The 26,195-nt window shown below is 46.5% G+C and overlaps 1 protein-coding gene across 2 annotated transcripts in view; it reads left to right on the top strand.

Moving 5' to 3' along the window:
• Positions 1-26,195, top strand: part of LOC149339615 (uncharacterized) — a 210,747-nt gene that overhangs the window by 83,770 nt on the left and 100,782 nt on the right. Inside the window, exon 1 of one of the 2 annotated variants that reach the window (XM_089548321.1) lies at positions 18,425-18,799. The exons of the other annotated variant lie outside the window; for it this stretch is intronic. The gene's annotated coding sequence lies outside the window, so the exon portion shown is untranslated. Of the gene's footprint in view, positions 1-18,424; positions 18,800-26,195 lie in introns of those variants that run through there. 2 annotated transcript variants of the gene reach the window in all.

The raw sequence follows: 26,195 nt of genomic DNA on the forward strand, positions 1-26,195 counted from the left end.
GAGACCTTGCTTCTGGAGATAGGAAGAAGTGATCGATGCTGCCTGCTGAAGTCTTGCACGCACCTGGGGACGCGTCACAGAGGAGGCCCAAATGCAGATGTCATCGGCGTACATACACATCTGGACGGTGTTGGGGAGATTCTCAGGGAGGGCGATGAGAGTCAGATTAAACAATGTAGGGCTAAGGACACCGCCCTGGGGCACGCCACGGTAGGTGTAATGCTCAGGCGTCGGGCCATCTTCACATTGGATAAAAAATGATCTTTTGGACAGATAGCTCTCTATCCACGCAAACATCCGACCACCGATGCCCACAGTTTCCAGCGCATCAAGGATGGCCTCATGGGTCACGTTGTCGTAGGCACCTTTTACATCCAGAAAGAGTGCCGCTGACAAACGTTTCAAGCGCTTCTGTTGTTGAACCGTGGATACGAGATCAACGACGTTGTCAATAGAAGAGCGACCCCGCCTGAAGCCGGCCATAGCGTCGGGGTATATTTTGTAGTGTTCGAGGTACCACTCAAGGCGCGACAAAATCATTTTCTCCGTGACCTATTAGCCCCATACCTGTGCACTAAAGGCATAGGCTACGTGCAACACGTTTCGTCCAGGGAAGCAAGCGATGCAGTGTGGCTTGTTTATTTTTTTTATTGTAGCACCCATTTTACCTGCCTTTCTTGCTTTGCTTGAATGAATCTTCGAAAGTCGACAGGATCGTTAATATTGTTACAAGAAGCTCCCCTGTAAAGTTCAGCGTGCTGGTGTTATCGTTGTTATTATACTTCGTGTTTTCATCCGCACTGCTGTGCATGCATGTAAGAGCCGTTGCACTCTTTTTAGGGGGTGAACGGTCAACGAGACAGGTGTCTTGAAACACCACATCAGCATGTCTCCTCAACCTCCCTTTCTCGCGCTATCGAGGCGCCTGTGTTGTGCTACTTGTTTTCCCCTTGTTTTCTTCCCACAAACGCCATGATCGAAGAAGCAGCTTGAAGTCAGAACGAACGACTCTCATTGGTCAGAAATCGGATGTCGCTTAAAAAGAAAACGAGGTGCGAGAGCGACGACTATTGATTGAGCTTCTGAAGTCACTTTGAAAATACGACATCTGAAGAAGGTTACATAACTGCATATTGTGCTGGCATTATTGTCTGATTTTGGTGGGGTGTGCAGGCATAATTAAGATTTGTGCCACGCACCTCCTCTAGGGTTCACCATCGTGCTGTCTGGTGGTCGGTCGTATATAGGAGAGGTTTTACAGGATTCGATGCAAGGCGTACCAGGCGCTCCCCGCTCACCCACACGGTCATGCGCTTCTACGGTGTCAGATGGCCGGCTAGGCCGGCCGTGGATTGGTGATTCACAGGTCTGCCCTTGTATATGTTTTTTAAATTGTTTAACACAAATCTTAGGTATCTTTTTCTGCAATGTTCTCCAACGTCCGGACTCTGCGTCGAATCAGCACTCCAAGTCGTCCTCTAAGAACAGAAGACCTTGTATTTACTACAAACACAATGATGGAATAATAACGAGACAACTGGAGATTTATCACACCCTCCTTCTACGGTAGCGCCTTTGGAGATGTATTGTCTTTAAGTGTCTCCAGGCATTTTGATGTGGTGTAATATCTACCTCTATATTACTTCCACATAAAGCAAGTATGGATAAGTTTTAGGCTGTGGCTGGAGTTCCGTCCAGACGGAACAATAACAGCTGGTGGAGTTGCGTACATGGCTTTGTCCAAGAGTAACAACAATCGCTCTTGGGTCCACAAGGAACAGTGACTGTCGCTTAAGTTCCCTATAGCAAAAAACTAAAGCTCACAAATATAAACCACTGGTCAGCAAATAATTGCATGTTTTGTGGTGATGTGCTCTGGTGCAGGTGCCCACAAAAGAGTTCGGGACGTGGAAATTACAAAAGCAGCTTAATTTCTTGGCAGTCTGAGAATGCAGCCGCAAACTAAAGAGTGCGGTTTCCATTGCAATGGACGGCGTGCATCATACGCATGCCTCTAGCCAGTGAGAAAATTAAGATTTTTCATGTTATTGGTCTTCCGGAACCTTTTGTGGTCATCTGGAACTTTAACAGCACAAATATTGTTCCGTGTGGGTGGAACGATGGGCGTTCTGAAAAAAGAAATTAACCGCTCTTGGAGCTATGTGCAGAAAGGACAGCCACTGCTATTGAGTTCTGTCATAGCCGACCTAACCTAACTAAACCAAATCTAACGTCTTTAGAAGCAAAGAGTATCAAAACAAACCACGCAGCACAACACCATCATACATGCTGCGATGGTACGTACTGGTGCTAGTCTGATCAAAACCTTATGGGACATTTGACACCAAAGTATAGTGTACTAGAAGGCTTCCAGAACAGGTATTGTAACCAGGTGTTGGTGTTCAAAAGGCATAAGGGGTCTAGCATGCACGGAACTGCAATGTCTGCGAATGCTGCATTTGGACAGAACTCAGTAGCTGCCAGATGGTTCCATCTGGACGGAACGCTAGACACTCCGTAAGTTTTAATTCGTTAACTTCTAGGATACACTTTTAGCTTTCAAAGTCATTTCACGTGTCTCATATTTTTGCGTATGTTAATTTCCCATGTATCATTTGGATATTTAGAGCAGTAGTAACACGGACAAGACAAGGAAAGGACGCAAACACAGGCGCTGAAGTCAGCTCCAGTGTTTTTAGTACGACAAGTAAAGACTCGACACTATTTAAAGAAAGTGATACATGTGTTGGAAGTTAATTTCATCTGCAGTGATCGCCTTTCTCTTAAGGTCTTTCTTGATCATAGTTCACGTAGTGCATGTCGAGGTCCTTCGCTCCACCATTCAGAAACAAGTGAATCGCGTCAACGTGTGTTTGCAAAGAGCCTCAAGCAAGCACTTTTATGCCCATTTGAGAAAGGTGTTTTGAAATATTAGTGCCATGTCTTATAAAATGAGGCTATATTTGGAGCATTTAGGTCGATATATCTTCATTCCGAAATGAATGATGTGTAACTTGGGTAGAGGCACGTCCAGCCTGCGATTGCTCCAATCTGTAGTTGTCCTGCGTTGATTACCCACTGCGGTGGCTTAGTGGCTATAGCGTTCGGCTTTTGATCCGAAGATCACGGAAGCTAATCCCGGCCGCGGTGGCCGCGTGTCAATGGACGCGAAATGCAAAAACGCCGGTGTGCTGTGCGATGTCACTATGCTTTAAACAACCCCACGTGGTAGAAATTATCCCGGAGCTTTCTGCTATGGCATCTCTCATAGCCTATGTACAGCCGCACGTACCATGCCGTACAGCACCATACCATACCATACCATACCATACCATACCATACCATACCATACCATACCATACCATACCATACCATACCATGTCATGCCATGCCATGCCATGCCATACTATACATACCTAAACCGTCTCGCGATTATTCATGCTGACGTAATCTGTATTGCGGGATAGTTCAAGATGTTTAAATGTTCTGGTCAGCCCTCTAAGACTTAAGTGTGTGACAAGCTCAACCAGCGCTTTTGCTTGGTTTACACATGTGGTTTCCTTGCCTAAATCACTACCCAATTTACGGGTGTACCATATACAGGCATAGGTGCTATACAGTCGAGCCCACTTATTAAGAACCTCACGGTCGCGCGGAATGCGTTCATTGCATCCGAGGTTCGTAGTAAGTGGTCTTCCAATTTAGCAGCCAGAAATAAGAAGTCCGAGAGAACTGGCGTTTACTTCTTAGAAAAGTTTTGTTATGGGCGTCGGCTTCTTCAAAGGAAACTATAACGTGGCTCTTTCCACGGTCTTCAGAGCGGTCAGGCGTATGCTGCTCACCGAAGCCCTAGCTGCCTACAAGCTGCTTTCAAGGCATGCATTTTTGATGGCAGCATTTGGGCAAACTGTGCAGTTTCGTCCGCAGCTTCGCGCCTTTTTTATTGCTCTTTTTGCCCCTACGTTCCCTCCGGTGTGTGGATGGGGGGCGGGTGTCAGGAGGGCCCGGAGACACTTTTTAATCTCTGCGCGCCGCCACTTTTGTTCGTTGAATCTGAGACGCAGCCCCATTTCCCTATTGCGAATTTTTACGGCATCATCGCCCTCGTTCGTAATAAGCCAGCATTCGTTATAACAGCGATCGTTATAAATGGGCTGGGCTGCATACGTAAATGTTGATGCAATATGATTTTGGATATTCAGAATGTGTTTGAGTTCCGACATTAAAAATACACTAAAGGCAAAATGAAGTTGACTTGTATCGGCAGATTCCATATGCAGAAGTCTCCCTCGTGGCCGTAAGCCCAACTTCAATTAATATTCTGGCCCTTGTAGCCATTCTGCCTGCATTCGGCGGGCGCGGAAGATTTCGGGCATGTGGGCCCTGCGTCTTGTTGGGAGCCCTATCGGCTCGTCACCGACGAGGTACGGCTGTGACCTGCCTCAGAGTAAGCACGCTGTTTAGGTCTGTGGGTCTGAAAATCCTATGCATGTAAACATTATGCTTTGTTTGCAATTAATTTATGAGAAGGATGGTTTCTCTTTTTCTTAAAATTTCTTCACTACAAGCCTTTCATAATTTAATCAACTCTGCACTCCTGAGAAGCTAGCGCTAACGCGAGCCTGCTATAATTATGCATATATGAAATACATCTCATGTGACTGCATCGTACTACATTGTATTATAGAACTGAATTGAACAATCTTATGACCGCGACTGAGCAACAGCGTTTCAGAATTCGTATTATAATTTGTCCTCAGATGTGAAGATGTGACGGCATAAAGTGTGCGTTAAGTTATCAAGCACAGTTTATCTATTATTATTGTTCTCGTAAAAGAAAATGACCGCCAAACACGAAGTACTGACTCCACCGGTCGCCATGAAACTTTATTCCGTCGTATAGGCACACCAGATTGCTTAGATATCTTGTCCAGTGGCTACTAAAGGTTATCACTGATACTTTATTAACTGCCAAGTGCCAATGAGGGCAGGCTTGCTCGGATTTTATCCACACTGCAGTGATATTTCGCTGCCGTAGAAGGCGAACACAGTCCGTGTTTCGACTGCTTCTGAAGCGCACTGCAGCTGGATGCACTTACAGAGCCAGGTTTCCCTCTCGGTCCCGCACTCATCAGCAAAGATAAGCCCATATCACGGTGTGTTTACTATCAATCGCTTATCTTATGAAGCGCGTCGCCATCGAGTGTAGCAGATAAAAGTGTCAGGCGACGACATGACGCAATGTAATAAAGGATGAGTATATATGTCCCACATGTATATGTGTATATATGTGTGAATGTGTATAGCTACAGGCGTTTCTATGTGATCGGTAGATTGTTAGAGATAAGATAAAACTACGTGAGCGGAGAATGACTTCTCTAGGTGTCAAAACTCAACCAAATAGAACGGGCCATACTGATATCTGGAGATGACACAACGAGAACTGCGGGATTCACCTACCGTAAATGCGTCAGCGTACTTGGTTTACCAGCACACTCAGGCTTTAAGATGACACCACTGCGAAAAGTCTGCTGATCTCCGATCGTGGGCTTTTGGCAGCCAACGCCCCTTTGAATTTTCCATCTTTCTGAGAACAAGAAGTCGCACTTTATCTGTAGTACTGGCAGTAAAACTGTTCCTTATCGCATCCTCCGGAAAAAGCCGAGTGCAAGTTCCACTTCGCGTTACTGGCTCTCAAAACACACCATCCCCCATGGAATACCGGTGCATGACAAACACTTAGCACTCGTTTAGACAATCATACTAACTTCAGAAAATATGCCACCGAGCAGTTACTTGCTCTTTCCATGCCTGATCCTTTATGTTCAGACCTTAATTTTAATACTTCAACGCTTTGCTTCATAGCAGAAAGCCTTGTGGGCTCGAATTATAAAGCGGAGGTACAAGCGAATTGAGCAGCAGTGCAGCTTGTGCCTGGGAAATTCCGGTAATGTTCACCTTTACCTTAAACCGTCAAAGTTTAGCAGGGTAGCAGAAGTTATCCTGGTGAATTAGTGTTAACCATCTACACTAGGCATCAGGGAGGAACTAAATTAAGGCACATATCTCGATGTAAAGAGACCGTATTTGTTTCTTTTATTTATTCCGACTTTTCAAACGCCAGCATTTCTATTTTTCTTTGCTTCTATGCAAATTTAAGCTCGCTCAGCCGGCTTCACTAACACAGCTTGTAAATGACGGTGACGAATTCTCTACTGCAGCCCGAGGTCAGAAACCGCGGACACGACTCTGCCATTTGGCGGACGTTTATAAAGCTGTTCCAAGATCCTCGTTAATGAGACTTGCATCACTGTTCTGCTCGCTGGCGGAACCTCGTTTCAAGAGTGAAGTATTGCCTGTCCTTTAAGAGCGATAAGGATAAAAAGACTAAAAGGAACGGTACGGAGGAGTGCATCGCCGGTAAGGCAGCCGCAGGCTAGGACGCGGAAATGAAGGCGATCTCGGCACCACTGGCCTCCCGGTCAGCGCTGCGGGTGGTGGTGGCGACGGAGGTTTTCTTCTTCCCGGGCTCTCCACGATCTCAAGGAAAATATCTTCACGAGATGGCGCCAGTGAATTTCCAGCGTTATCGCTTTGTAGTATAGCCTGTCTAAACTGGGTAAGCCGGGGAGAAGACATGCGGAAAGAATGCCGCTGCAAAACAATTGCACGCTCGATTCCATGTAGCGTTGCGCCATGTTGATTACCTAAAATCGAAAAAAAAAAAGTAGTTCAGCCTTATTTTTCGCCTTAGCCTGGCTTATAAGAAGGGTAGCGGATCGGTACTTCCAACTGTTTATTTCGTAAAACCGCAAGTGCTTTAAACAGTTCTCGAACGCTTTTATGACACGTTTGCTGGAGCTATGAACCTGGCGGCAATAAACCCCTCTTAGCTTTCCGCTCCGCCCACTCTAAGCTGGTAAAGCGAGGAGTGATTGCACTTTGTTTCAGGAACGCATTGACGAAATCTTGCCACCACTGCATGCCGCGTAGTTTCCACAAACAAGTCAACCGGTTATCCGCCGCTGGCTACCCGGTTCCACTTTAGGTCTCGGTAGCAGAACGCGTCCTTAGGAACCTGATCGGTCGTGACCACATCGCAAATAAGTCTAGGGAAAGAAAAAAGGTTGCTGTGCTCCCTTACGTGCACACTGTTTCCCACAACTTGAAAAAGATAGCGCAGAAAGCAGATGTGAGAGTTGTATTCACGGCCCCTAACAAGCTAAACAAGCTTTGCAAGCTGACTAAACCCTACTCTTCTGTCAAACAATTATGTGGTATCAAACACCAAACAGCGTACGTGAACTGTGTAGACTGTGTTGTGTACTGCATCCCTCTATCTTGTGGCAAAAAGTATGTTGGGCAAACGGGCTGTTGTCTCAATGACCGGCTACGCCAGCACAGCAACAATGTTAAAAATTCCTGCGGAAGCAACCTAGCCATTCACTGCAGTAAGTGCCGTAATTGTGCTCCATTGTTAAATCAGTGCCACATCATCGGACGTAGTCGTGATCAACTAACCCGAGAGATTATAGAAGCACAGAACATAGCATCCCTGGGTAGCACTTGTGTAAGCTCACCGTCTATTTCATTGTCAAAAAAAGAACTGGCCTTCGTGAGGGTATCAACGTAATCGTGCACTTATCTTTTTGGTTCTGTTAGTCTCGCAGCTATACTGTGTAATCTCTCACGTGCAGTTTACTGCCGTGTCATAAAAGCGTTCGAGAACTGTTTAAAGCACTTGCGGTTTTACGAAATAAACAGTTGGAAGTAGCGCTCGTCCCTGTCTGTTCTCTCTGCGTCCATGTTGTTTTAGCGCTTCGAAAAATGTCAAGGGCTTATAAGAAAAACGCACAAATTTGTTTAATCTTCCATAGCTTCGTAAGTGTTCTGCTTTACGCAGTGTTATCAAAGACTCAACTGTTGAGCTGGCGGTGCTTCGTGTATTAAATATGCGTAAAGGGACGAGAAATCTCTTTCAAGAAATTTCGCGCAATTCTGTCGAGTGGAAGAGTAAATCTTTGGCACGAAGATGTCTGTGAGTGCTACTGAGATAATCGGCGAAATGCGGGGACCTCAAGAGCTACAGAAAGAGAAGATTCGCGTAAATAATTTTTTCTCCCCATTTTGTTCCCATAAATGGGATCCACGCGGCGTCCACTGCTCGCAGGATGGCAGTAAAACTGGAGCCAGTGGTATTATTCGGACATTGTGGACCTGTGCAGAAAAGATTCCTGCTATGCGAGACAGTCTCGGCACAATGTTGTCTTTATCAGTACCCCATTTAGTCCTTGGTTGTGTTTTGTGCCACACAGTTTTCAGCGCTATGCTCTTCATTTATTTACCTCTTTAAATCGAAATAACACATGGAAAATGGCTTCAGGGTTTTTTTCTAAGTTATTGCTGGCATGCACTGCCGTCGCCATTCAGGATTCCAAAGCACAAATCCAGACCGCTTAAACACTGCATACCTCACAGTGCTCACACATAATGTTTGTTCCCCTGCTTCACGCATCACTGGAATCATCGCACCTCCGAGATTTTATTAAAAAAAAACGAATCTAAGCGCATCCTCCTCACTCTTATCTTCCCCTACCCTTTATCTTTTCGACTCTCTGACCTTCGCCACTTTTTTCATCACTAGCTCAATTGTTCTCGTCCCCGCAACGCATCCGGCATGTTGTTGTCCATACGTATTTATTCTCTTGTTCGTGTTTAGAAGGCTCCTGCGAAAAAGAAAGCTAAAGCAAGGGATCAGCAGTGGAAGTGGTATGCGCGCATCGCACATTTACATTGATCATCACCACCGCCTTTAGCCGCACGTGCGGGCGCGCGCGCAACTGCGGCGTGCAAGATCACGAGTATATGTAGTGGGTATGTATAATGCTTATACACGTTCGCGCAACCAGTCCTCCGACCCGGCGCCTGATATGAATAAACGCGCAAAACCCCTAAGGAAGGGAGGCTGGGAAGGGGGAAGGAACGAAGGATGGTAGGAAGGGCGCCTCTGGACCTTGTGGAGGGCGTTGTTTGGTAGAGGGTGAGGACGGGGATAACTTCCTACCCCTGAAGAGGATGAGGAGGGGAACAGGCAAAAGAGCGCGCCCTTGTGGCGTAATTGCAGTGCCGCCGCAGGAGAGATCCCTCTTTGTCTTAAAGCAGGTATTCTCCCCCCCCCCCCCCCCCCTCCCGGCCCCCTTCTTCTCCGGGCCCCCTTTTGGCCAGAGGGGGGTCCTGTTCGTACCCAGGGGCGGCAGCTCCGCTAGCAGCTACAGTGCGGGCTGCCCGCGAGGATCCATGGCTGAAGCCACCACCGCTCAGCCTGCGCGCGGTGGGCGTGGTCTGCGAGGACCATGGCCTTGGCAGGTTTCAGCCGAGCAACAGTGGTGGCGGCGTCGGCCGGCTCATTTAAATTGTTTCCTCCGAGAGGTTGTTGATCCACCCCGTGGGGGCTCTCCCTCCAGAAAAGCGCGGTGCTGGCACCCGCCGATCTACCTGGCTGTTTTCCACGTTGCAGCGACGACCCGGAAAAAGCAACAAGGAGGAAGAAAAAGCGATAGAGCGAAAAGCAGCCTGGTGGCTCAAGGCGAGGGCCTGCGCCCCCCTGTGCTGCTGGGCGCCGAGGACGCGAGGAAGTATGTACGCTCTGACGAGGCATAGATTCAAGGCTCGGAGGGGAAGAAAAAAAAGATGGATTTCGGGGCTATTACTAGTGAAACCAAAGATGATTAATGGGAAAACTTAGTTTGTGTCTAGTAGACGTGTGCCTAGATGCATCTGTCGAAGTATTCTTTAAACTAGCTCTCTCAATGTAGCCGTGCATGCGGGCCACCGGGAACGAGAGGAAAGAAGTAGCGATGGAAATAAAAATAACCGCAATTGTCGCTGTACAGTGCGAACTTCTCTTCATATCGACTAACCACTTTCTAGAAATCGACTAATCTACTAAAACCCGCCGAAATATCACCAGAGCTTGCTTCTTCACAGATCCCGTAAAGCTAGCGCGAGCGACAAGGCAATGCTGCCCGGGCTACATGCAACTCGTGGTCCGCGGTCACAGACTGCATGCTCATATGGACCGCTGGCTGCATGCTCCTCGTGTATGATGCTTCTGCTTGGCACTGTGAAATCTCGTCAGGTACACTCTAAAGCACATTTGTGTTCCGTTCATCGTCGCCGACGCTACCGAGGCTTCGTATCCGCAAAAAGGCGTGATGCGGAGGGCACCCGCGGCTGCAAAGGATATACGTAAGCTCAACAAACAATACACACGCAAGCGCACGGGAGCGGTGCGGCGGCGTGACGGCTCGCCTGGCCGGATGATTTCGTGCCGTCTCCCCTAAGGCTGCCGCCTCGGAGACTCCTCCGGGGCCGGGCCGAGCGAGGAGCCGTGCGCACAGAGGCGCCCCAGGGGGCGCGATGCTCGCTCATGATTTCCTCCATGCAAGCCGTGCGGCGTCTCCCTGGCGTCGCTTTGCATAATGTATGAAATAATGGCTGCGAACCGGCTGCCGGCTTCTGCAGGTGTAATTATTCGCTGACGAGTGCCCCATAGGTGTGCACAGGGGTTCGATTAATTACGCGATTGTGGCGACAACGCCGCCGCCGCCGCCGTCGAACCAGGTGTATATATATCCGTTGTACACTATATACGCGGGTTGATGATTAGGTTAAGTCTTCGCTGAGGCGCATAGCGTTCGTTGCCCTTCCTTGGCGCGCCTCGAAGCCGCCGCATGGAGGAGGCCACGCGAGCGGATTTCCATGGGTAACGAGAGGCTCGGTATTTATGAGCTACGTGAACTCCTTCTTCATGGCCGAGTGCTTCTTCGCTTGCGCCTCCTAATAACTATAACCGCGTGGCCAAAAATTAGTGAGCGGATTGGAGTAAAGCGCCAAAATGAATTGCGAGGTCAAGAGGAGGAAACTTAAGCTGCCCCTGCCCCCTTTCCCCGTTTTCTTTTCTATATTTATAGATGAGTCGCCAGCCTTTAATAGTTTTTAACCGTCACCATTTATAAAGCTGATAATATTAGGTTTCTTAATAATATAGGAGCAGTTGTTGGTTCCTCACAGGTCATGGAAGTTTAATGCGTCGAAAGCTGCCTCGATAGGTATTTCAATGTCGCGCCATTATAGTTGCTCTGACCTGGTGGTTGCGGCCGTCTGCTGCTGACAGCGACGTGGGGGTTGCATATTTAGATGGAGGTTACGCCGGCGTGTTAAGATTGCAGTCCAATTTAATCGATATCAATTGGTGCACATTGATCTTAAGTCATCCACTAACCCATCCTCCGCGGCCTGCGGTACAGTTCAGGGATGTTACAAATGTTTTCATTGTTCCTCGCTACAGAATTGCTAAATGCAGACTTGCAGAGCACAAGAATTGAAATCTGATTGCAGCTCATGTAAATATTCTGCAACGCTGTGCTCAAACCAGGTGTATTATAGACGAAAGTACAGTGGGAACTATAGGCTGGAATGCGGCAGGTTTTTCGTGCGAATATGATGACAGATGTTCCCTAGTTATGCACATGTATCTTTATTTAGTCGGCTTCAATTCTTTACGCTCATTTTCTTTATTTACTTTTGCACCTGAACAATTCTTTTTGTTGCGAAAAGAAAGGGAACTGCAACTTTACACAAGACTTATGGGTAGAGAAGTGGACATTGCGAGCAGTAATTAGCAACTGAGGTTTATTATGAAAGAACACTTGCTGCACCGTGTTCTTTTCTAATAAACCGCAGTTGCTAGTTACCTCTCGTAGTGTCCACTTCGCTTCCCTAAATCCTTTATCAAGTTATTTTTCTTGTTTTTCTTTAACATGCCAGACCAAGGGGCCCAAAACTTATCCTTGTTGAACATCATTCCCTTTATACTTTTCAATAACGTGCTGAAGTCTACCTTACCTCCTCTCAGTCTACGTCTGCTTTGATATTACTTTTCTGTTCTCACTTTCCATTATCGACGCGTCTTGGGAGACATGCTCGAGACTGCTTGCGCTTGTACCGTAGTCTGCGAACAGTGACGGCGTTTTCCGCGTCACTGAATACTCAGTTCACTGTACTTAACGATTTCAGCCAAGTACGAGTTGCCTGAGAAATCGTTAATGCAGAATCATGTGCCAACTGCTGCTTTTGTACTGCTATGTATAGGCAAAGGAAAACGAATAGCATCTCTGCTTGTTGACTGTAAAACTTCAGCCCTCACAGGGAATGGCTCTGCGGCTGTCCCTAACCAAATTTAAATGATCTCTCTCTCTCTTGTTGTCCCAGTTTCACCGGACGAAATCTTAAAAACAAGTATACTAACACCGTGCGGCATATTGTCCTTCCTGTGCGCTTCGGATGTGGTTTCATTTTTAAAGTTAATGTTCAATCGTAATAGTAGATCTTGCGGTAAGCCTTTTCTTTTATTATTAATAATGTCAGATCACATTGAAACAAAGCTCTTTTAACTATTAGCAATTTCAAGAGAGGATCGCATCCTGCCCCTGCCGGCTGCCCCTTTGTTTGCACATCCTCGTCAGACCTGAGTTGGGCGTTTCAGCGTTAACCCAAACACATTTCTCAAGTCTTGATGTTCCCATGAACGTAAACACAATACGTTGCAGCCGTATAGACCAACAGTTCTTCTTGCATGTGTTTTCTCCATGCTGTTTGCTACGAGTCTCTGTGCCTATACAGAAACATGAAGCAACGTCTTATGACGTACAGTCTTTGCCAAAAGTAACCAGGCTAGGCAGTTTGCTTCTCAGTAGTATATTGAAGCTATTATACCAGCCCTCAAGCTCTAAATCTCTGTATGGTAAGGAGAACCCCTGTCCTGTCCTGTCCTGTCCTGTGAGGACTTACTATTCGAATGAAAGGCAGACCATGCAGCCTGGTTACTTTTGGCAAAGGCTGTATATTTAGTGCAATGCTTGCCTGACGGAATGCGTGTCTGAATCAATATTAGAAATAATTCCATGGTAAAGCACAAGCAAATTGGAAACGAGATGTTTGGAAACTTGTCGCAGAAATCTGATTCCGACCTATAGTCCTTTGTCCTGCTGTGGACACAGTCGGGCTGATGATGATGAGAAAAAGTCTGCTCAGAGAATTTGTTACACACTTCTTGATAAGCTGATTACATGTAAGCACAGCTACAAAACAAAAAAAGTACCACACCAAGGCATCCTCACCATGACTCCTCTCGGAGTCATGGTGAGCTTCACCTTATGTAATACCCCCCCCCCCATGGGCCTTTAAGGGTCAAATAAATAATGATGATGATGATGATGGTGATGGTGATGAATGTAAGCACACACACAAACACGATCACCTTGTGTGCTCTGTCGAGCTCAATTTGGAAGCAAGAGCTGTGTTGTCAGACAATCACAGGAGAAATTCAGTAAGTCTATTTCATTTCATTTCATTTATTGATCCCTTAAAGGCCCGAAGGCATTACATAAGGGGGGGCATATATCTGTTTACAACGGCGATGATGGGAACATGCATAACAATAAAAGAACAAACATACCAACAAACATAAAAGGGGTTGTAGGCATATCAGGGTTTCCCAGCAGGTTATACATCATTTATTAAAGATACGTCAAGCAATACTCGCTACAAAGAGCGCAGAAGTGATCAAGGTCTATGTGAGGTGAATTTTTATTTTCTCGCGGAATGTTTTGTGATCAGTGCATGCAGCGATGTCGTTAGGCAGTGAATTCCATAGTGCTATTGCGTTGGGGAAAAATGAGTTGTTGTAAGCAGGCGTGTGGCCACTGATGCGTGCTATCGGGTTACCGTGACTAAGCCGGGAGGACGTTCGTAGTGGGGCGGTTAATAGAGCGTGCCGTGATCTTGTGTTGTGATAAAATGTATGAAGTAAGCATAGGCGGGAAACGACGCGGCGTGATTCTAGTGTTGAGAGACGGAGGGACTGCTTGAGGGCGGTGACACTGGCTTCTCTTGAGTAACATGAAGTTATGAACCGAGCTGCACGATTTTGGATTGATTCCAATTCGATGGTGAGATACGATTGCCATGGGTGCCAGATGGATGATGCATACTCTAATTTTGGCCGCACAAATGTTTCATACGCGAGTTGTTTTATGTTAGGTGATGCAGACTTCAGATTTCTTCTCAGGTAGCCAAGTGTGCGTGAAGTGTCGGAGCAAATGGTTCTAATGTGGGTGACCCAAGAAAGTGTTGATGTGAGATGTACACCTAGATATTTATAAGATTTTGCAACGGTTATAGGGACTGATGAAATGCTGTAAGTGTGATTCGTCAAGGTGTGTTTGTGAGTGAAGGACAACGATTTGCACTTAGTAAGATTTAAAGGCATCTGCCATTTTTCACACCATGATGCAATAATGTCAAGATCCTGTTGCAAAGTGAGGTTATCGGTTGGGCTACTTATTGCATTATAGATGACACAATCATCCGCAAAGAGTCGCAATTTGCATTGAATATTAGAGGGCAGGTCATTGATGTATATTAAGAAGAGTAATGGTGATAACCCGGCCCCTTGGGGGACACCAGATGTTACATCTGTTAAGGGTGACTGGATGTTATTGGCGGATGTGAACTGCGAGCGTCCTTTTAGAAAATGTTCGAGCCAGCATATCAGATTAGCAGGAATTCCCAGGAACGAAAGTTTCGCAAGCAGATGGTTGTGAGGTACGCGATCAAATGCCTTCGAGAAGTCTAAGAAGATTGCATCTATTTGGAGGTTATCGTCTATGGCCTTAAGGATGTCTTGGGTGAACTCTGCCAGCTGGGTTTCACATGAAAATGATTTCCTGAAGCCATGCTGATGGGGATAAAAGAAATTAATTGAATCAAGGTGGGACATAAAACACCTACTGTCACATAAACTACACAAAAACTGCACATAAACTACACAAACATTTCGCTGTCATGCCGGCAACCGCGCGCCAAAACAGGTCATGGAGTGGACGACTGTTGTGTTCTCTCTCTTACTCCGGCTTTTGGCTCTACAATGTCTCGTATTTCATGCGAGAAACGGAATATAAACATTGTGCGTAATGTTACTAAAACGGAATATAAACATTGTGCATAATGTTATTAAAATGAAATAAAAACTCTAAAAACTTCGCAGAGACACTTAAGACTGCTTAGGTGTGAGAAAGCGGAATCATTACAAGTGGAACTACACAAGGTAGATGAACAGATTAGTGTTCTGCATGCTTCCGATGCTACCGTGCCCAGTGACTGCGAAGCCAGCACGAGGCCCATTTATATCTTGATTGCACTGTGCCGCCATGTAGTGCTCTGCGCATGTTGACGTAGATTTATGATGCAGGCACTGCCACGGTCCGGACGCTGGCAAGCAAAAACCTTTATCCACATGTGCAATCAATGCATGGTGGTGCGTTGACCACGATGACACCGCACAGAATTTCATTTTGGTTCCGCGTTAAAAGATGTTCTCATATCCTCCGAACTTCGTGCCTTACACGGCGGACACCGGCTTTTGTGCCAATGGGACATATAATGCTTACGCATTAATAAAAATGACTATCCGAAATATTAAGGAGCAACGTATGGCCTCCTCCTTCGCACTCGAGTGTAGTTTAACGAGACATCTCAACCGGCTTCAGGTTGCAGAAAGCTCTACAGTCGTGAGCAGTATAAGAGGGAACAAATTATGAGCATTCACTTATTGATTACTGTGTAATTATGCATGGCAAGCACAGTTCTTTCTTGTTTTTTTTTACCTGTTGTCCACTTGGCGTATAATACCAGTAAGTCGTTCTCAAATTTAGGGAGAAATAACCAGTAAACTCACACTTTTGTCCAAAAAATTAGTTCCCGCTCATATTGTTCACGACTACACTCTCAAAACAGCGTGAATTTTTAGGAGTGCAACATAATTTCACAGATGTAGTTGAGCATAATGCACTTAATCGCGCTTTTCCGGTTAAGTTCCGTCAGTGGCCAAGTAGTTCTCCGCCTAACAGCCTGACTCGAATCGTCCACATGTTGTGCCTCATTGCGTCGATGTTTAACCCCTGATATAAGAAACAGGACCCAAGGACTTTTGGCTCTCAGGAACTTGTAGCATCATATAAATGCTGCAATATATGTGCGATATGATTTGTTCGCGTGCTGCTTCTGTTGCTCTTCACAATAGGGCGAGTCCTTCAAACAAGGGGCTGCTAAGCACAATTACTGCGACTAAATGACACTTGCCAAAGTGCAGTTGAAATTTTCAACTGCGCAGTGAACCCGCGCACGTTTCACATAGGGCGTCTTTGTAGAGCCAGGGGCAGACTTTTTTGTTGTTGCAGTTCGGAAAGAGGGAATAGCGGCGGGTAACTTGTCGTCTCAACTTCAGATGAAGAGAGAGAGAGAGAGAGAGATGGATATGCTGTACACATATGGTATATTGGTAATATTTGAGATTATTTTTGTAGTTTCATCAAGAGTGCACGACTAAGGTTTCCTTTACGCTTAGATCGCTAAGAACATTCCATGTATAGTGTTGCCTATAAAATGCCATTTCTGATAAAATTGAAAAAATGAAGAATATGCACTTTAACACAATGCCGGATTATATCTTGAACACCGGAAAAAAAATGAGGAAAAGAATTGGAGGGGACACTGAATCTGAGCCTTAAGGATATGATGGGAGAGCATTAATGAGATATTGCCCATATATGCGGCATTGGTTATTGTGAACTTTACGTTCATTGGTCTCTGGGAGTGGTGGAAGGGGTAGTTTCGGCGTGGAGAGCCATTATAGTTTCAAGTAGAGTTCTGTCAAGTGACCAGTACTCCTATACTCTTCCCGCTTCCTCTGACGGTGACCCTTCATACAGCTGCACAAAGCGCCCATTGCTTGAGCACATTCAAAGTGCTGCCCGAATGCAAAATCACCTCTCTCCACCCTTCGTCGTTTTTGCCCCTCTTTTCACAACAGCCTCATTTCTCCCACCCTGCTACAAAATTTTCCTTTTCCCTATTTGTAACGTCCAACCATTGTGCTCCAAATCGACGCTAATTCACTTAACCGTATCGCTGTCTTCATACAAACTCGCTTTAGCGTTGGACAAGTATCTTTCTGGCTATATATTCGCCGCACAAAACCAAACGAATAAGCTGCCTACTCTCGCGCTGGTTTTCGTCCTCACTGTTTAAAAGCAGGTTCTTTCACTGTGCCTCTTACTGCAGGTCATACCGCGCAGAGGCAGCAATCGCTATCCTTTCAGCGGGCTCATTTGATTCATTTTGCAACTTTTTATTCTTGCTACGGCAGCAGTAATATGCATATGAACTACGTTAAAGCACGAAAACCCGGTGCCTGGAGAGAAATGGGCGCCACAGAAGTCTGCTGCCGAAATCAGTTGCATGAAGCGTAACTGACGTGACCCATTATCCTTTGCATGTGTTTTGCTACCCTGGTGATTAGCGAAATGGGGAAAGAAAATGGTGCACATTAGGCGTGCGTGTAGCTACTCTTTCATTCTAAATTATTATGAACACAAAAACGTAACTTTACACCAGCATCACCTAATCACCGGAACGCTGCTCGGCTCAAACTAGGTGCTATTTCGTACCTGTACTAAGAGCCCAAGGGCGTTGGCATTTCGCACATTCGCGGTACGCGAACAGAACGTGACGCGGCAACCTGCGCTTCCTGTACTTTTCCGCTCGCCACGGACTGGTAGCTCCTGTGAGTGGTTCTGTGCTCGGCGTTTTGTTCTGCGCTTCTGGCTACGGCCGGGAGGACTTTATGTGCCATCTGCCGGTGTATCTCTGCGGGCCCAGTTCTTAACCACAGCTGCGTGACGAGGCGCTGTGGTGTATAAACAGACCAGTTCGCATCGCAGAGCAGCTTCGAAGGAAGCGCCAAATTATCGCGACAAAAAGCGTCCTGGGGGATGCTGTAGAGCCGGTGCGCGTGGAATGCGCTACTGTGGAGCCAGCAGCCTCCGCTTGGAGCGCGTGTCTCTCCGAGTCGGGGGTGCGCCTGAGCCGAGGGAGATTCCGGAGGGCAGGGCGCTGACAGCGGAGCCGTTCGTCCTGCCCTCCTCCGAATCTATCAGGGGAGCGTCGGAAGAAGAAAGACGCCGCCGCCGCTGCTGGATCGGCGTCGCAGACGCCAGTCTCGCCCAAAGGCATCCCCGGTACTCTTCTTTCTCTTATCATTGCACCTTTCGTTCCATCCCGGCAAGAGCCCGGCGCCCGGCGATTGGCCAGCGCCGCGTCACGTGGGGCGCCCCGCTTCCGCGGGCGCGTTCCTCCTGCAAGCCGCCCTCCCCGCAGCGCGCGCGCCTTCCGAGGGGAAAAAGGCTCCGCCAATGCTGGGCTCTTCTCCCATCGCCTCCGCCGCCACCGCCGAATTCGATTATTAGAGCGGCGCTGCTGCCGCTTGCGCGGCCCGACGACGACGCGGTGCGCGAGCGCTCTGAGTGATAGAACGAGCGCGGCAGGGAAGGAGCGAAGAAGGCTGCCCGGCGAGGAAAGAGGTACCCGGTTCTTTCTCGCGCCGCCGACCGGCAGCAGCAGCAACAGCAGCAGTCGCAGAGGCGGCATGGCCTGGCGCGGCGCGGCGTGCCTGCTGAGCGTCGGCGGCCGCACACCACCAGCGACTGGCGGCAGCGCCGGCGTAGCGCCGGGAACGTCGTCGTCGTCGACCGCGCACGCGACCGCTGCCACTGCTTCATCTCCGCTCCACGCCGTTCGCGAGGCGCGCCGTAATCGGCCCCTTGGATTACAATGTCCTGACGACGCCAACGCAACACACACCTTCGGCCTCCTCCGCCCTGTCACCGTCGTCGTCACGGTAGGTGGACCTATCACCCCCCCCCCCCCCCCCCCCTCAATATCCCCCGCTTCTTTCATGCTCCCGCGTCCCCCTGGTTCGTGAATAGAAGGCTACGCGTGCACGCACGAGCTTCGTTCCGGCTGGCGGCCGATTTGGTTCCGCTTTTGGTTATCCCTTCTGTAGTCTATGAACTATGTCGGGCGGCGTGTTTGTAAGCCCCATATGAAAGTCCAGCTTTAGCAAAACGGTATTGCAACAGTTGACTTACTTGTCGCGTTGCCACTGACAAGGTAATTGTCGATAGCCTATATTTCGTATTTTATAGAAGTTTCTGCAGTGAGACTGCAGTTTAGTGCCTGCAATATGGCCTTCGGATGAAATGCCTCGCAAATATGAATGCGTCCATGAACGTCTTTCTGTTATTTTTGTTCTTCGATTGATACAATATGATTTAGTGCCCGCGTGTGACGACAGCGAGACGTTTCAGTGATAAATTCACCAAGTTCTGCTCGTTTGTTTTATATTTGTAATTTTATATTTGTGGTTTATTGTCTTTTATCTTTGTTTTGTCGGCTTAGGTCCCTCGATTAATTTTCGTAATCGTGCGCGTTTTGTACCGCAGCTTAGAACACTTGATAGCGTCCACTTATCGGAAGACAAACATACGTAAGTCCTCACGTGGCCGGAAGCTTTATGTCAGTCTCTTTCGTGTTAGTCACATTATCTTCCTTTGAGGTTACTCGCGCGTGGACTTTGCGTTCCAGTATCGCTTTTCATGACTATTATGGCAACCTCTATGCTTACCCACAGGTAATGGGTACGGCAACTAACCGATGTGTTGCTGCCTATCCCCGCAGCCAGTGTCCGCCTCAAAGTGTTTCGTGCTACCTCCTTTCAATACCACAGGGTGTCCCGGGGCCTCCGCTGTGGCTCAGTGGTTGTGGTGTTCGGCTGCGGACCCGAATGACGCGGGTTCGATTCCGGCCTCGGCAGTCGAATTTCGATGGAGGTGAAATTCCAGAGGCCCGTGTACTGTGCGTTGTCAGTGCACGTTAAAGAACCCCAGGTGGTCGAAATTTCCGGAGCCCTTCACTACGGCGTCTCTCATAGCCTGAGTCGCTTTGGGACGTTAACCAAACCAAACCAGGGTGTCCCGGCATCATATTTCTCTGATGGAGATTATAATGCGGTTATCTGAGCCCCACATCTTTCCTCCTATGCGACAATACTTCACTTGGAAACCTGACAGGCATAACTTGAAAAGAGTTAATAATTTACTTGCTTCTTTTTAACTTTCTGTGCATATTGCTTTCGTCGTAAAACTCGCCTGCCATATTGCAGAGATATGTACTCCACGCGCTCTACACCAGCCACGGGAAAACAGCGAGTCACAAAATTTACATTCTCACCGCCGAACCACTGAGAAAGGAAATAATTTGTTGAGAAAGAAAACAAGTGCTCAGGCTATCCGGATCTTCTAAACTTTGCCCTTAACCGCGCGGGTTTATCGCACTCAACGCACGTCCCGATGCCAGTTACTGTTTTTTTCCCTTTCGCAATTAGGCAGTCATAAATAACAGAGTGTCGCTGAGGGCGGCCGCCGCGTTTTCCACCTGCACGACTGGCCGCGTAGCCAGGTGTAAATTACTCTCAACCGCCGTGTACCACGTGGTTCCTAGCCACACATTATCACTGCTAAACGCGAGATCGCTATCGGAACACCGAATCCAGATGCATGCGCTGCGGTCCGAAAACGCACCTCTACCCAAGCGCCCCCGACAAGAACGTAAAAAGAAGAGGTATGTATAGGACACAGCATCTCGAAGGGCTTGCAGACGCGCAGGAAATGTTGAAGAATAAACGAGTATTCTGACCCTCAATGTTGATGAGAGAGTGGTATAGATGGTATATTCGGTGGCATGTTTCATGTGAGTATACGAAATGGTTAAAGCACAAACTGATCCGCTCTATTAAGACTCATAAGCCCTGCTTGGCCCACTCATCATACAAATTAGCTCTTTTCTGATATCTCTGGTCACAAATTTGTGACCTAGCCTCTTAAAATTCATTAGCCCAGCTTGTCGCAATTATTGCAGTAATTCGTTTCTCTTGTTAAAAACTAGTGACCTGCCTGCTTGAACTAACCAGTCCCGCTTATAATATTAACATTTGCTGCAGCAATTCGTTTGTTTAAGTATAAAGTCGTGCATAGTTAATATGCATGTCCAACAATTTGGAACAAAATTTTTGAAATTCGAAAATTGTGAAGTACTTTTACGGAAATAATGAAGCTAATGGTCCATTCTTCTGATATGTAGCAAAATCTGTTTTAAAGGGTCTTCATCGATTACATCTAACTACTAAGGCTCCCATAGAAAACTATTGGGAACTCTTATGGCGAGAGCAAAAACGTTCATTGAAAAAAAAAAAGAATTCAAGCCCGCCTTCGGGTGATCTGCGGGCATATTGGTTGTTATAGTCAAAGCTTCCATATTATGAAAAAATTGCGTTCATAAAAGATTTCCAGATCAAAAATGCTTTTGTCCGGAATTGTTGTGTATGGGACATGTTTCTCAAGCAAAGATGTCCATGAAGTAAGTTGTCCGTAATAACTAATGCAGAAGAAAAACGAAGAAAATTGAGAAATGACTCTATATATGGTTAAGGTTTGCTTCTCTACTTACCGGTGTACCCTGAAGTGCAAACTGTGCAAAATTTTTCAAAGCTTTGAACGCATTTTGCTTGTAGCCATTATATTCAAAAGAATGGCCCGTGAGACGCGTGATAATGTGATGACGTGTGTTCTCCTAAGACTTTTGACATGCCACGAACTAAGTACGTACTCGTACGAAGTCGGCTGAGAGCTGCTCAATGCGGCTTTCAACGTAGCATAGACCGCCGAGTGAGTTCTTTTTTATCGTAATCATTCATACATTATGGCATATGCGCGTGAGCAGATACTGATTTATGATTTGTTCAGTGTACAAACTCAGCTTTCGTTAAAGCATTATGCTCATAACTCTACCGAGTAAGGCAATCTAAAACGCTTTTCCTGGTTTCATTATAACATTCAAATAATTATTCTTAATGCAGGAAAAGCATGCGGATAAAATCAGTCCTGTATTTGTTAGTGATATTCTACCGGAAGAGACATAAAACCTGCGAAGCATTCTATCTGTTGTCTTATCCACTGTGAGGGACGTCAGGTCTCGGAAGACGTCGGATACTTATCAGTGGGACTCAAATAACCTTCCAACCTTCCTCTGCAGGATCATGCATGCCTCTGAGGCAGTCTTTTACCCCGCGCGGCCCTAGAAGGCCGCAAATCACGATATCGCGACTATTAGAGAAATCACATAAGCAGATGCATACGGCTCCTTTGTTGTAAAAAAAAAAGGGCGATAAATACCTTGTGCTTTGTTTTTCATCGCCTCTTTATACCTTACCTAGTCAATTAGAGGGGATGGCAGCTACCAGGTGCTCATCTCAAATGAGACTACTTAATTGTCTCTTAAGAAGATGCACATTGAGTTCAGTTACCACTTATTGAGTCCTTGTGGAGTCTATAATGGTTCAATAAAAACTCAAATTTTATTGAGCTCATTCTTTGAGATTTCGAAGCGTTCCCTACTGGTGTGAGTCGACGGGAAGCCAACTGCCTACAGGTCGATCGAGTCTCACATGAGGTTTAGTCAGTAGGGTGCCAATTTCCCATTGCCTCAAGAACGTCAATAGAAGGAAGTTAGTTTGGATCGGTAATAATTACCCTATACCTCATCATTGACTGCTTAACAAAAAGCTGATCATTACTGTTAAAGGGGGACCGTTTCAGCTATATTGATGAAACAGTGACTCGATAAATAAAACAATGCTGCAACGCGAAAAAAAAAAGACCTTCTCGACAAGTAAATGTATATTTGTGAAGCATCGAACTCAAGAACTGCATTATACTTTTTCTTCCGCTGTTTGCACGGAGGACAGAAAACTTGTCTAGAACGACCGAACTGTGTGTTCCGAAGCTCCCAATGCCGCTGCGACCAGCAAGGCAAAACGGGATGAAATCTCATGAGTTTAACGCCACATGCTTACATAAAGCCCATCTTTAAGAAATGTTATCGCTAGATATCGCGTGTTCAGCCCGAAACACTCGCAGAACGTGTTCTAGAGAAGCGCTTTGCACTCTGTACAAATGGGAAACATTTCAACTAACTTTGTAGTTGCACTCCTTGGTTTGCGCCAACCAGAGATTGCGTCAGTGACGTATAGAAATTCATTTCGATATCTGAGCGTGCTAGCAACTCAGCACTACTACTATGTGGTACACTTTTCAAGAACAAAGCCGCGCTAAAGGACAGACAGACACGCAGGCTTACATCTATGTTTATTGAAACGAATGTTTCTTTACCAACACCGATGAGCATACGCACTTCTTGAAGATACGAGGAGGATGCAAAAAACACGAACACACTTTACGCTGTATCAAGAAACCTTAGCTCTTTCTTAAAAAGATGCACTGAGGGTGTACTGACACACGTGTCACTGCCAAATCTTGCGATCAGCGCCGCTTGAAATGCCTCTCTCTGTAGTTGATCTTTAGAGCGTCCGAGTACTTTAAACAACATATGACACTTATGTTCGATACTGTGGCCGGCAATGTTTTCATCGCGATCAGATGTAAAAGAAATCTTGTGCTCACGCAACGAAAATATTTCAACGAAAGTTGCGCATGCATTGTTGGTATTGTTGAAGCTTAAAAGCATAACCTTGGAGTGCATGTGTTACGCCTCCAGGTTACAATATATGACAGACAAGTTATTATATTACCGTTTGGCCTAACGTGTAGTTTTACAGCTCTCTGGAAACATTTTTGAGCCAAGATTAATTGAGTCCAGCCCATTCACTCGAAACGCAGTGGCCAATTTCTTGTGTAATTATCCAGCAGTGCTTCAAAACCTGGACAGAGAAGCGGTGCTGGAAAATTACGAAGGAATGCCAACTCACCCAGTCTGCCGTCGCTCTTCTTATGTAAACTGAATGGAAATAGGCATGTAGGAATCAGTTCACATGTTTTCTTTAGTAATAAGGGAGTAATGGCTCATTCATATCCACCGAAGCGGGGCCATAAGGCTTCAATATAACTCTAGCTTCCACAGAAATTTCGCTTTTTAAAGAAAAATTCGTACTAGTCCGGAGCTCGAACCCAGGACCATAGCCTCACAGGGCCAGTCACTCTACCAACTGATCTAATTTGCTCTGGGCCTTGCACGTTAGGCTCTATTGTGCAAGGTCAATAGTTAATTATAATTTAATTTAATTTAATTCATTCATAATTTAAACACGACGGCCATTTTTGTAGGCACATACCTCTACCGACCATCATCATCTCTACGCCAAAACCTGGCAAGTCTTGCACACCACGGGGACGAAGCAGGTTTATGCCTAAAATATGAGATTATTAAACTGCAGTATTATGTTCTTATAGCGGAATTTTGCCCTAATTAACTTCAGTGTTGTGCTCTATAAGCATGAAATTCTCTCGGGTTGCATTGACCATGTTCCTGGCAAGCTGTCAGAGAGCCTCAGTTCTCTTATATGTTTAGAATTTCGACCAAAATCACTTTGTAACGGATCACCGGTAATAGAGTAGAAGCCACGCTGTGGTGATCAGTAATTTAACCTTTGGCTATGGGTACAAACCGAGCCATGACTCAATAACAGCAACGTACCCCTGGAGAATTTGCGTAGTTCTACGAGCGCAGCGTGCATTTCGGCTTTTTTTTTTTCCTCTAAAAAAAAGATCAATATTCTGCACTAATACAGGGACTGAAATGCTGACCACAAACACGCAGTTCGATGTTCCGGTTGGTGCTTGTCCTCACTGCATTTTCGCATCATGCTTAATTTCCTCCTTTCGCCTTCTTGATATATGATGTTTTAGTTGTTTTTCTCTGCATCCTTTTAGCAGCTGCTGAAAGTGCTAAGACTTCCGCTGAAAACATTTCAACCCTTTGTTGCATGTTCTAGTGAAAGCGCAAAAGTGCAGTCGTCAGCGTCGACAGATTTATCACGAAGCGTCAAACATCCTTAGTGGCAATGTCGGTTTACCGTGCAGCTTCAACTGGTGACTCTGCAGTAACATTCGAGACGAAGTTGTGTATATATATTTTTCTGACGCCATTCGCGCTACGAACAAAGGCTGTAGAAAATGACGGCTGCGCGCAGGTGCTCGCCGAAATGAAAAGAACAGCTGCGTAAACAATAACAGTCCAGAAACGTGGGGAAGGTGTATCTATTCTGGGCCTACGTCCCCTACACGCTGTTATAGCTCCGCTGGGGCAACAGCTCAGTACGCGGCGATTCTCGTGGTGTAATGCGTTCAAGGACGAAATTACGCGGCTCCCACCACTCGCTGTCCTCGATTGCTAACGCTTTGAGAAACGAGAAAATCGTGCTGCGCACTTACAGCGGGGTCGGGACAAGCTGGAAGGAGTATTCACATTTTTGGCAGACCTGTAGAAGGTGACACTTATGATGCATATCCCAGTGGGGCCCCAATCGGGATTTCAGACCTGGCACCAGCGATCTTGGCAAACTCAAAAGTACGTCGGGCGAAAATCGCGGCTGATCGGATGTTGAACACGATAGAGAGAGAGAAAGAACTTTTATTTGCGCCCGTCAAAATTAACGAGGCTTTAGCCTAAACCGCCATTCATTCCCCTAACCGTCGGCCCGAATCCCTTGAGACTCGGCGGCGGTCAGGCCGAGACCGATGAACTTGCATTGCTCTTCTGCTTCGTGGTTGAGTAACCAGGATTCTACATTTCTATTCGGGTCGTTATATGAAGGGCAGGTCCAAACCATGTGGACTAGATCTGCAATGCCATTGCAGTACGTACATTTAGGATTAAAGACTTCCTGATGCCAATATACTGTACAGTTGAGGGATTGGAAACAAACTTGTCCACACCATAGCCCTGACTGGGTTTCGAACCAGCGCCAGCGCATACATAACAGTTCCGTTTCAGGATGCTTCAGACCACTCGGCCATTGCCGAATCGTCTCTGGCTGTGTGTTGTAGTTGGCATAGCACTCGGCGGTAGTAGTGCTGCGCCTATATGGGTGAAGATAGCTGGTGAGGATCAGGTAACAGCAGATCTCTTGAAGGACGGGTTGTATACTGTGCTAGAAAAATTATCCACCCTGTATGCGCAATGCATCGAGTGTACCAGAAGCTTGGAAGAACACTAAATTTATCTTAATTCATAACAAAGGAGACGTCAAAGACTTGAAAAACTACAGACTGATCAGCTCACTCCCCGTCGCCGACAAGGTATTTACTTAGGTAATCGTTAATAGAGTAAGGGCAACCTTAGATATCAATCAACCAAATGATCAGGCAGGCTTTCGTAAAGAA

Source organism: Amblyomma mixtum, chromosome 6, assembly GCF_055824585.1.
Source record: "Amblyomma mixtum isolate Tamu chromosome 6, ASM5582458v1, whole genome shotgun sequence".
NCBI lineage: Eukaryota > Metazoa > Arthropoda > Arachnida > Ixodida > Ixodidae > Amblyomma > Amblyomma mixtum.